Source organism: Podarcis bocagei (genome assembly GCF_964188305.1).
Source record: "Podarcis bocagei genome assembly, chromosome: 8".
Taxonomy (NCBI): Eukaryota; Metazoa; Chordata; class Lepidosauria; order Squamata; family Lacertidae; genus Podarcis; species Podarcis bocagei.
Genome location: NC_138133.1, coordinates 13,419,018 through 13,432,156, shown reverse-complemented (window position 1 = coordinate 13,432,156; position 13,139 = coordinate 13,419,018). Strand labels below are relative to the sequence as shown.

The 13,139-nt window shown below is 45.6% G+C and overlaps 1 long non-coding RNA gene across 1 annotated transcript in view; it reads left to right on the top strand.

Moving 5' to 3' along the window:
• Nucleotides 1-6,055: 6,055 nt before the first annotated feature.
• LOC308593982 overlaps nt 6,056-13,139 on the top strand; it is a 32,008-nt gene continuing 24,924 nt past the window's right edge. Inside the window, exon 1 of the long non-coding RNA XR_014011184.1 lies at nt 6,056-6,161. This is a non-coding gene — a long non-coding RNA (uncharacterized lncRNA). The remainder of the gene's footprint in view (nt 6,162-13,139) is intronic.

Below are 13,139 nucleotides of genomic sequence, written 5' to 3'. Positions count from 1 at the left end.
TCATTTGAAAAAGGCTCCCCACTCCTGCCCTACTTAAAATCCTATTTCTAGTTTTGCTATTCTATGATTCCCTAGTGCACAAAACCCAAGAGCAGGGCTGGGGGTAAATTCTTTTGAATGCCAGTGGGGTTAAATTTCTTAATTTGGCCAACCATTTCAGTGCCATCTCGTGTAAATAGGTCATTTGTTCTTTCTGACTGTTCTCCTTTTGGATCATTCTTGAACACAAGCAGTTAATCTCGAGGTAATACAGGACATTGATAGATTACTATTGCTTCTCAAAATGAGCATCTAAAACTGAGCTTGTGACTTGGACTCATGCTGTAAGTCAACCAAGATCAGCAGATGTTTCTCATCTTGATATTTCTAGTGTAATGAATCACTAGCCAATCGTAACAAAAGTTTGAGCTCCCCAAACATCTTCAGTCTGTAATCCTCAGATAATCATGGGGATCAGATTTGAAGGGAGGTCCCCCAATGGGTGAAGGTTCTGACGCAGTTGAGGTTGGAATGAAAACGGCACTTGAAGCATCAAAGAACGTGGAGCTTGTAGAGAAATTGATAAGTGAGGAAAGGGATCGACTGAAAATCCAGCATTTGGATCAGTGCTGAGGATCAGCTAGTATGTGTTAGTTTGGAATAACGTCTATGACATTTCCCTTGTATTGCCATTTCAAACTTCCCAATGCCCCTTTGGAATATGCCATTGAAATTCAGATAGTTGCTGTTGCGAGTGCTTTGTTAGTGTTTGATTTGTGATTTAGTGACCTTTCTCCCCTCCTGTTCCTAGAATCCCTTTGTAGCTTCATATCCGTCCTTTGTAAACAAGCTGCAATAAGAGCCTGGCTACATGTTACACTCACCATCCAAAAGGAAAGAGAGTCTTATGGCTTCTTAAAGGTTAACAAATTTATTATGACATCAGTTTTCCTAGACCAGACTTTTCATTGTTTTGGCTGCAGCAGACTAACATGGCTACCCTCCTAGAAATTGTCACAACTACAAAAGCGCCTTCACTTCTGTCAGTCAACACTGGGGGAAAGTTTGGTGGTATTCATCTTGGTGTCATGCTGGGAAGGAAGGAACAGCTGCTGGCCTATGGGCTTTTATCTACAGCTAACATGCATTGTTAATTTCCCCTGTTTCTCAATAGCTGGGGGAAATTAGCAGAGCGAGATAAGAGATAGGCCAGCAGCTTTTCCTTCTCTCTCAGTGTGACATCAAGGCAAACACCTCCAAGCTTTCCTCAAGAGCTGACTGTTCAGGGGGCACCTTTAGAATTCCAAACCGTCAAAGCCTGGAGATGCCAAATGTGATAGATGCCATGTGTAGCTAGGCTCCTCTATGGTTACCAGAGGTTCCACATCATAAGAATTGAGAAGGGGTGAGGGGGAGGGCTGAGATACGCAGGAGGGTGAAAAATGAGGCCGCGGGACCCCAAGCTGCTGAAAACCAGTGCTTAAATAGCTGGCAAGGTTCCTTCAACTACACCTTTCCATTAGAATTTAAATTGTTTTGCTCCAGTTCATGAAGCCATCCATTTCCGCCTGCAGAATGTTCTGGTCATTTAGGAAAAAAGGAGAAAGAAAGCAGACTCTAGAAAGGGGATTTGATCAGTTTCCAATTCGTTATATGTCAATCTTGATTGATTGGAAGAGTTGGGAATTTCCATTAAAACCGAGACACAAATTAGAAAGTGGCTCAGTATCACTGCAACTTCTGGATCTTCTGTGGTGTGGCCAAGTGGGCACATAATGTAGTGGGAGGTGGGATTTATCTTCTCTGATCGCTGTCCAAACGTGTAAATACAATGACCAATGACTGGTAGGGTTGTCAGGTAGCCACCTAGACTGCCCTATCTTCCCTTGGATGTTAGCAGCACAGCAAGAAAATTTATATAAGCATCACTGGCAGCCTTCTGGTTAATTCCTTTTCTGGTCCATCTCTATTGCTCTTCTCTTGCACCTAAAGCAGGCTGGGAAGGAAGGTGAGTAGATGGATTGGGGGAAGCATTAGGAGATATATGTGCAACCGATCTCAATCTTCTCTTCCATTGTTAAGGTCAGAGATAAACCTTCACTTGGGACGCGGGTGGCGCTGTGGGTTAAACCACAGAGCCTAGGACTTGCTGATCAGAAGGTCGGCGGTTCGAATCCCCGCGATGGGGTGAGCTCCCATTGCTCGGTCCCAGCTCCTGCCAACGTAGCAGTTCGAAAGCACATCAAAGTGCAAGTAGATAAATAGGTACTGCTCTGGCGGGAAGGTAAATGGTGTTTCCATGCGCTGTTCTGGTTCACCAGAAGTGGCTTAGTCATGCTGGCCACATGACCCGGAAGCTGTCTGCGGACAAACACCGGCTCCCTTGGCCAATAAAGCGAGATGAGTGCCGCAACCCCAGAGTCGGTGACAACTGGATATAATGGTCAGGGGTCCCTTTACCTTTACCCAAACCTTCACTTCCCAGGTCCCTTGGATGAATGTATCTGGACACAGTCCTTTAATCAATGGGAGGAATCCTATCATCCTGATGTTTGCCTGTCCATCCAGCTGTGGCACATTTCATAAAGGATCAGGAAATTTTCCACTGTCTAGTGGTTATTTCACTTTTACTGGGGAAAAATAGTATTTTTTAAAATATATGGTTTTTTTGCCCTGGATACACACAGACAGATTGCATTCGGCTTGTTTGGCTCTGACCTTTGTACACTGCAGCTGTTCTACCCGGGTTAGTTGAACTGTAAACAAGGGAGAGCATGGATGGTTCTCCAAATTACAGAATAATGAAAAGGTCAGAATCTCTTTTACAGACTGCCTTGCATTTCTCCAGCCAGAAGGCATTAAAAAGCCACAATGCTATGCCTCGTTTGGGTGTCTTAAGGGTTCTAATGAGAGCAGAAAATGGCTCTGCATGAATCTATGCTTCTGACAGAGACTGTAATGAGAAGAGCAAATGGTGATAAATGTAACCATTCATAGACCTTCTATGGCGGTTTTGCCGTGTAGCGTTTTTTTTGCTTGTCATGCAAGGAGGAAAGGGTTGCCTGGAAATACACCATTCTTTTTAGCTATCACTGGTTAACTAGTTCATACCAAATGATGTTTTCAGTTCACCGCAACATGTTTTTTAAGACGGACTCTGAGAGGAATTGTTAGAGAGGCCAGGAATTAGTTTTATGAGTCAATGTTGCAGGAATCCTGACTTCTGTGCTTAAGATCACTAATGGGATTTCATCCACACATAACTGTATACAGTGGTACCTCTGGTTAAGTACTTAATTCGTTCTGGAGGTCCGTTCTTAACCTGAAACTGTTCTTAACCTGATGTACCACTTTAGCTAATGGGGCTTCCTGATGCCGCCGCGCTGCCAAAGCACGATTTCTGTTCTCACCCTGAAGCAAAGTTCTTAACCTGAAGGACTATTTCTGGGTTAGCAGAGTCTGTAACCTGAAACGTATGTAACTTGAAGTGTATGTAACCTGAGGTACCACTGTATATTGAGAAGGAAGGGAAAATCATGTCACTTTTGCCACCTCTTTTTGTTCTCAGGATGGTTGAGAAATGGCTTCTTGGGTTAAAGGATCTAGATTATAAGTCCCTTGTATGCTCAAATATGAATTGCATCTGCATGAGACCAGAGGTTCTGTACATTCTCATATTATTTAAGATTATGCTCTTGGGTGCAGCTCCTAGATATCTGCATAGGAGAACATCCTGGTGGGTTGTGACTGGTGGGGACTGGTAAGTATGGTCTGTTTCCCATTACAGTAGCCTTAATAGCATCCCAGATCTGCCAGCAGAGGGGGCCTACCTATGTTTAGAGCTTCCAGAAGCACCACTGAAGATAGGTTCAGTTATCAGCCATGAGGATCTGTTTTTTTTCTCTTGGAAACAAGGAAGTTCGAGACTGGTAAATTCTAATCAGCCAATCATGTTTATTAAGTTCAAAACAGCTCACGGAACATTGTGGTCTAAGATAAAAAAATAATTATTGTAGCTTTTTCACATATAGAAAATGTACGATTGCATTGCTCTTCCTCCATCTGTACCAACACAATTGTTTTAAAATGGCGGTGGCAATCCATTCTACTCGAAGCTGTTTTTGTATCAAGACAGAAGGCCCTTATTTTGTTTTCCTTATGGAAAGTTTGTTTTTCAGTGAAATATTCTGAAATGAGGTTTTAATATCAAAGCATTGGGAAAATAGTTGAAGAAGATACTCCAATGATGAGATGAACTGCAGAGTCTACCACTCCTTCCTGCCTGCCTTCCTTCCTTTCATGTGAAATAAAGCAATTTCAGGTGTGCACCAGGATGTGAACAGTGCCATAGAGTTTCTCTTTGAAAACATTTTTTTAAATAACAATTTTTATTAAATTTTCAATTTTACAACTTCAAATAACATTTCATAAACTTTAAAATATCCAGTGACTTTCCTTCTTCTCTTTCCATGGTTCATTTTACATATCATAAAGGTAAAGGGACCCCTGACCGTTAGGTCCAGTCACGGATGACTCTGGGGTTGTGGCGCTCATCTGACTTTACTGGCTGAGGGAGCCTGCGTTTGTCCGCAGACAGCTTCCGGGTCATGTGGCCAGCATGACAAAGCTGCTTCTGGCTAACCAGAGCAGTGCACAGGAAATGCCATTAACCTTCCCACCGGAGGGGTACCCGTTTATCTACTTGCACTTGATGTGCTTTCGAACTGCTAGGTTGGCAGGAGCAGGGACCGAGCAACAGGAGCTCACCCCATCACGGGGTTTGAACTGCTAACCTTCTGATCGGCAAGCCCTAGGCTCTGTGGTTTAGACCACAACGCCACCTGTGTCCCACGTACATATCATACATCTCTGAATATTTTACTATAACCATTCGAATCATTTTTCCACTTTTACATCCATCAAAAATTATTTACTCTGTTGAATTTATCTTAATGCTACTGGCATTTTCAGCTGTATACAGTTACTTTCCATATATTCAATAAAAGTTTTCCAGTCTTCTTTAAATATATGCTTTTCTTGCTCTCTTATTCTATATGTTAAATGTGCAAGTTGTCCATATTCTGTCATCTTAAATTGCCAATCCTCTTTAGTTGGGACCTCGCTCACTTTCCATTTTGGGGCTAACAAAACATGGGCCACAGCTGTTGCATACATAAATAACTTTTTCTGAAAACTGGGAATTTCAGTCTGGGTTATCCCCAGCAAAAAGGACTCTGGGTTGTGTGTTTTTTTTTGGGGGGGGGAGTAGTTTTGAACATTTTTTTCAGTTCATTATAAATCGTTTCCCAACACTTTTACCTTTTTACATGTCCACCACATGTGGAAGAATGTTCCCTCCACTTCCTTACACTTCCAACACATATCTGATTCTGTTTCATAAATCTTAGCCACCTACTCGGAGTTAAATACCATCTACGAATCATTTTCAAACCACTTGTTACATATTTTACACTGCTAGATGTTCCTTAACCAATAGCCAGTCTTTGAGCCTTCTGTTTCATTCTTGGAGAGAACGAGCTTTTCAGTCCTACATTTGCCTGTTCAACATAAAACCCATGGGGCTTACTCCTAGGTGCATACAGGACAGAAGCCTAAAACTGTCAACACAATGCACTGAAAGTGAAACAAGACCAGTCAACTCTTTTTGCTCTGGGTGTCTTGAAATTCCTACTCAACCACACCAGGGGAACACCACCAAATTCCTTATTGCCTACAACAGATACTCTCCATCTTAGAACACAAAATCTTCCTCATAAATATCACTTATTTATTCTTTACCAAGGCAGGATGCTTTGCCATAGGGAAGTAATTTCCTCCACCATCCCAATGGCCTCCAAAACATGTGCTTTGTCTCATTTTATATTTCAGTTAATAATATATGACCATATACTGTTATACTGCTGCAGTTAAGGTGGGGCAGAGCTGAAAAGATGAGCCTTTGATTTTTCAATTGAGCACTGCTGAGATGAGGTCGCAGTGACCTCACAATGAGGCTATAGTGACCTCACAATAAGCCTAGCCTCAATGACACACACAGTGAAAGTGTTTATATGAACTATAACTCATACAGAGTTTTACAGATCTCAGTATCTACAGCTAAGATACTGGCAGATCTCAACAATGACAATTAAGAGAAGAATAATTCTGTTTACCTTGGGTAAGTGAGTTATATGATGGCGGCAATGGGATGGTTGTTGTCTAATAGCAATTGGACTCCATTAGATCTTATTTCCTTTCGGGAAATTGTCTGCATATACCGGTAATTTGTTTATTAAAAAACATTTCAAGGCTGCCTTTATGAGTAAAACTTACTCAAGACTGCTTATGTAAAAATAACAGATAAAATACAGCTCCAATGGTAAGAGAATACAATACAAAACCTCTCATAAAACTCGCATTAAGAAAACCAACAGTAAGAGCATATCAATTTCCCCATGGCTACCAATCCAAAAGACCTCAATAGCAGGATAGAGTCAGTGAAAATAAGTAGGTCTTCAGTACTGTTCTGAAAAGTTGTAGTAGCACTACACTTCAGTTACATGATCCAAACGAAGACAATCATTTGCACTCCTATTGAATTTAATTGGTTTTAGACACTGAGCTGTTCCCTTTCAGTGTGGATATGTCTTGGTATTACTGTCCATTACTATGACGCTCGTCAGACTAATTTAAGTCCATGGACAATAGCCATTGATTTCACTGGATCTATTCTCCCCATCCCCCAACTTTTATAGGTTTTATTTATTTTTCCCAATAAAAATAAGACCAAAAAACTCCAGGCTCCCAGGGGAGTCCCCCCTTTTTTAGTATCAACTACATTTTACACCTGACTATCTGCCACTAGGGACGTGGGTGGCGCTGTGGGTTAAACCACAGAGCCTAGGACTTGCCGACCAGAAGGTCGGCGGTTCGATTCCCCGCAACGGGGTGAGCTCCCGTTGCTCGGTCCCTGCTCCTGCCAACCTAGCAGTTTGAAAGCACGTCAAAGTGCAAGTAGATAAATAGGTACCACTCCGGTGGGAAGGGAAACGGCATTTCCGTGCACTGCTCTGGCTTGCCAGAAGCGGCTTAGTCATGCTGGCTACATGACCCGGAAGCTGTACACCGGCTCCCTCGGCCAATAAAGCAAGATGAGCACCACAACCCCAGAGTCGGTCACGACTGGACCTAATGGTCAGGGGTCCCTTTACTTTTACCTTACAAACAGCCCAGGGATCAATCAGTACCCCCTCCCTGCCTTCCTTGCACCAATCTGAACAAATGCCTTTTGGGGTGGGTCAGGAGTGAGAAGGCAAAAGATGCTTTGACAGATAGTACCAGCACAGGAATGTGTGTGTAGAATTCATCCATCCACGAAAGTGGGGTGGAAGGTCGACATGTGTCTAAAAAATGGGAGATTGCAACACTGTGCATCTGAGAAATCCATCATTTGAACCTAAAGGCAAGTCACTGGATCTATTCTGAGCAGCGCTTGGTTAGCTATCACCCTAATTCTGCTGAAATTTGTAATAGGAATAAATTCCTGCGTTGCAACTTGTGGATATCCTCATTTGTACATCTTGCAAGTATTAAACAGAGTAGCTAGAATAGGGATGGGGAACCCAACAACCCCCCTCCCCCCCACTTTGTTGGAGGCCATGTTTCACTGGCCCAGCCAACATGGTCAGGAGTGAGGAATTATGGGAGTTGCGTGTTGAGTTCCACAGTGCCACCCCCCAAATAATTACACACTTCACACATCAATTTTGTTTAAGGTTTTTGGCATAATTTTGGCCACAACTTTATTCAAATACAAAAAATGTGAGTGGTTGCTTAGGCATTGGTGACTATCTGTCCTTGCCCCCACAGGACAGAGCTGGCACTTCCGGACTCCACCGGAAGCCAGCGTGGGAAACAAGTATTGGGTGAGAAATGAGGCTGGGAATCAATCCAACACTTCTGACCCTCATGTTCCGGTGGGGCTTGCACGGCCCAAGCCCGGCTCCACGGACAGGACGAAAGAATGGCAAGCCCCTGGATTCCTTTAACGGAATTCCCTTTCCGCATCATTTGGAGGGGTAGGCACTTACCCCTCCAAGCACCAATTAACCAATGCCTAACCGCCAACCTTACAAGTTGTGACGATTTGCTACGCAGTAGGCAAAAACCAAATGGCACCAGCCAATCAGCCAGATGGCAAAATTCCTACCGTGCCCCCGCACCAAGGCGAACGACACCATGACAGGCATAGCAAGGTCAAGCGATCAGCTTAAATAAAAAACCCCCCTATTAAAGGGAGGGAGGGCGGGTGATCCGATGCAAAACGGCCAAGAGGACGTCCCTACGTCTGGCCCTTCTATTTATAACTTCTGACTCCTCCTCCAAACTGGTAACAATCATATTTCCCCAGCAACCCGATTAACCCTAAAGGCCAGGGTTGCAGATTAATTTGCCTAGTCATGGCTGGGCGGCCTGTTCCCCAACCGCAACACGTGCTCTCTGTTAGGGAGAACACGCTTTGCGTGTTGAGTTCCACAGTGCCACCCCCCAAATAATTACACACTTCACACATCAATTTTGTTTAAGGTTTTTGGCATAATTTTGGCCACAACTTTATTCAAATACAAAAAATGTGAGTGGTTGCTTAGGCATTGGTGACTATCTGTCCTTGCCCCCACAGGACAGAGCTGGCACTTCCGGACTCCACCGGAAGCCAGCGTGGGAAACAAGTATTGGGTGAGAAATGAGGCTGGGAATCAATCCAACACTTCTGACCCTCATGTTCCGGTGGGGCTTGCACGGCCCAAGCCCGGCTCCACGGACAGGACGAAAGAATGGCAAGCCCCTGGATTCCTTTAACGGAATTCCCTTTCCGCATCATTTGGAGGGGTAGGCACTTACCCCTCCAAGCACCAATTAACCAATGCCTAACCGCCATGGAGCCTCCAGCTCACCGCCAAACCACTCACAGCCCCAACCAAGACCTCAGCTTGGCAGCCACCGCACCTAACCAAGCCTCATTCCCTGAAGCAGAAAGGTGCACGCCATCATCTCGGAAAAAGGATGGCATCTTAAAAAGAATCGCAGGGTGAGAAATCACATCTCCACCCAGTTCAGCAATCCGGTGTGTCACAGCAGAATTGATGCGCTTTCTGGCCCTTTCTGTGGCGACTGGGCAACGACTGCCCCTCCAGACGCATCGTTGCAAAAGCTGAGACCAAAATATCATTGCTGTAGGCACCATTGCCCGCAATGTCCCCAAGTCCGTCCAAATTGCAGCACGCAGTGAAGAACGGCCCATAGCCACCAGGTCGTTCTCTCCCAGCTGTATTAAACCAAGACCTCAGCTTGGCCACCACCACACCAATCCAAGCCTCATTCCCTGAAGCAGAAAGGTGCACGCCATCAGCTCGGAAAAAGGATGGCCTCTCAAAAAGAATCTCGGGGTGGGAAATCACATCTCCACCCAGCTCAAAAATCTTTTTTGAAACAGCAGAATTGATGAGTTTTCTGGCCCTTTCAGTGGCAGCTGGGCAACGACTGCCCCTCCAAATGCGTCGTTGCAAAAGCTTTGACCAGAAATTTTTTTGCTGTTGGCACCATTGCCCACAGCGTCTCCAGGTCACCCAAAATCGCAGCACATAGCGAAAAACAGTCCATGGCCACACAGGTCATTCTCACCCAGCTGCACCCCAACAGCAGTGGGCGGCCCTTCCAGCAGCACCTGCCTCCGAATCAGCGGCAGGAATTCTGGCCGGTGCATTCCCCGTCTGGACAGCCAAGGCAACTGCACATGGAGGAAGGCCGAGACCCGGTCCCAATCCGGACTGCCGTGCACTGATGCCAGCCCAATGCATGATGCTGTGCCCCACCATCCAGATGCGGACAGCTGCTAAACCTAAGATAAAACAAGCAAAAATTGTAAGACACCAATAATGTTAACGAACATAACCCTTGAATGCATTCGATTTCCAACGACCTGTATTTTATTTCCACTGCCTTATTAACATGCTTTCCGGCCTTCTTGGTGGTAGTTTGTCTAGGCATTGGTTCCCGACTAGCTGCACCTGACCTCAGCAGGGCAGCACTGACGACTGGGCCCCACCATATCATCAGTACCAGCAACATTGTGGGGGAGCAATGAATCCCAAGGCAATCGCATCCCGCCTGGTGTTGTTCCCCATAGGGGAAAGATGCACCCCATCTGCCCTAAAGAGGGCAACAGCCTTGAAGAAAATTAGGAGGGTGCAATATTACAGAACCACCTAAAGCAAGGACCTATTTTATTTTATTTGTTATTTTATTAACTTTATTTATTTTCTTTATTTTATTCTATTATCCACCGCCTTATTAACATGCTTTCTGGCCTGCTCGGTGGTAGTTTGTCTAGGCATTGGGTCCCAACTAGCTGCACCTGACCTCAGCAGGGCAGCACTGACGACTGGGCCCCACCATATCGTCAGTTCCAGTAAACAGCATGGGGGAGCAATGAACCAGGATCAGACTCAAGCTCACCCCAAATGCTCCCAGGGACTCTTGCATGGCCCTACCCCTCAAAAGGGGTCGACAAAAGCATGGCGAATCCTTGGATTCCCTTAATGGAACATCTTTGCGCATTGGAGGGGACAGGTGCTCCAATCCCCCCTCCAGACCACCTTGAACCAATGCCTTAAATTATTTTGAGTCCAGGGAGAGCTGCCATCAACTCAATCCAAGCCCTCTTGCATGCAGGAATGCAAACTTATGCTGGAGGAAGACAGCAAACATTCTCGCCCAGCTGTACCACCAGCACTGCGGGAGGACCTGCACAGGTCACACTCGACCGCACCAAAGGAAGGATCTCCTCCCAAAGCATTCCCCATCTAGACATCCTGTATATGTTCACATGGGCAGGAAGACTGAGATGGCGCCCCAGTCCAAACTCGTCAACATGCTTGCCAGCCTAGTGTACAATGCTGTGGCCCAAATGTGCACAGCTGCTCCTATGAAAAAAGGAAATAACAGACAAGCATCAGCACAGACATCATTGTGACACTTCCTGATATAACCCTTGTCAGCGTCAGACTTCCAATGACCCGTATTCACAATCCTGTCTACTGGCAGGCCCCCAGTGTGCAGCCTTTGCAGCAGCACCTAATCGTAAGGAATGAGGAGTGTTCAGCGGTAAGCAAGCCGCAGGCTGTAATAACTGGTGCACGACGTAAGCACATTGATGCCTGGCTAACGGGAACCCATTTTCATGCACTAGGAGCGGGCAAGCCCCCAGGGAATAAAAAGCCAAATATTCTGTTATCCGGGCAAGGGCCCTCCTCACCTGTGGCGGGAAGCCTGATTGTGGCACTCCTGTCCACTAAGTCTGTTTTAGAGTTACCAACTCTAATGACAAGCTCCAAAGGATAAGGAAAAGTCCAGAAGCAATAAGCCTCCAGACTCTCAGCCCCGTGCTGGCTCCAACAACCATTTTCCCAACCCTCAGTGCGAAAATGCAATGGACTGCTGAAAGGAGTCTCACCTTGATCTTTAACCAGCAGACAAGTTTTAACTTGTTGCAGATACTGCATAGGTAAAAATTGACCGACTTCCCGCCCACTGTCCTATGAGGTTGGAGGTTCCAACCTTCCAAGGCCCTGCGCACTGCAAACTTTATACAAGGGTCTCTGAAAAATAAAGCTTCAATGTAACAGACATTGCAGCGGACTGAATTCGGATAGTTATAACTGCATGCCCAATCTGCAGCAGGTGGACCAAATACTGCAGGATCTGCTCAGAGGATGGGGGCCAATTCTTCTGAATGGCCGAGAACTGCCAGCTTAAGGCTAAGAAATCCATCCAGGCCTTCCCATAAGAGGTAAAAGCAAAAGGGGAAATGGAAACTGCCGCTCTCTGTAATTACTAATTGTTGTCAAAATGCCACAGGTGGTCTGGAAAAGTCTGGCAATAGCTGAGTCTGGAGCCCAGGATCTGAAGCGCTTCATCTGAAAATCGGATAGTGTTTCAGTGTAATTTGGAGCGTAGAAAGCACAATATTAAACCTTAAGTGGCGCAGCTTGAAAGCATGAGCGGAGGGGCGGAGACTGTGCTAGAGTGTGAGGACTGTTTAGCCAAGACCTCACCACTACCTGGTTATCAGACCAAAAGCAGATCCGATGGTCACTGAACTCCTCGGACCACATGTGAACTGCTACTACAATGGGGAAAACTCAAGAAAGTTATGTCACATGATTGCCTCACCACACCTGGCTTGAGGCCATAGCTTTGCACACCAGCAGCCCTTGAAATAAAAACCAAAGGGCAAAGATCCAGCAGCACCAGCATGAACCTGAAAATCCCTGTGCGGGTTCAAGGTATCCTGCCATGGCGAACTACTATTGCATACATTCAGGAATTGCTACCATCGCCTGATATCTGCCTTCACCATGCTTGGTAGGCATACACAAAGGTAAGGGGACCTCTGTCAGCATCGCCCTTGAGCCAGTGCCACCAACTGGACTCATCCACTTCAGCCCCAACTGGGCTAGGCGAGCTGGGTAGCACTTCCAGAGACCACCTTCTGCACAGGAACAGGTCAAAGTGCTATGGACTCACAGCTTAGAGTTGTGAGCACCGGATTCACTCCAACAAGACAGTCGTCGCACAGCAGAGTACAGCAGAACATATAAACAACTCGGAGAGCAGCTCTGTAGAATATCTTCTTTATTCTATCTACAACTATACAAACTATATACAGAGCTTAATAGGTCTAAGCATAAATAAATGCTGCACTGCACTGAGTGTCTGCAGCTGCCCTTAGCAGCAACCTTATCTCTACACATGATCTCTAGCACTCAGTCTCTCTCTCTCTCTGACACTGACTGACTGACTGACTGATTTTGGTGCTGGAGCAGAATAAGTAGAGACCAAAACACGCCTCCTCCTCTCTGGAAAATCAGCAGACTCCTCAGGAGATTCTTGGATATGGGAGGGGTGAAATCTAGGCAGCCTGGCCTAGTGGGAAGATTAGTTAAGTGACCCAGCAAGATCGGATCTGGTAAAGCATCACTTGCTACAGAGGAAGTATTACAAAATAACTTCCTTCAAGGCAGACAGCTTCTCCATAGGCAAGTGGTATGTTTTAGCAACGATATCCAACTGGATCCCTAAATAAAATGGGAATATGGGCA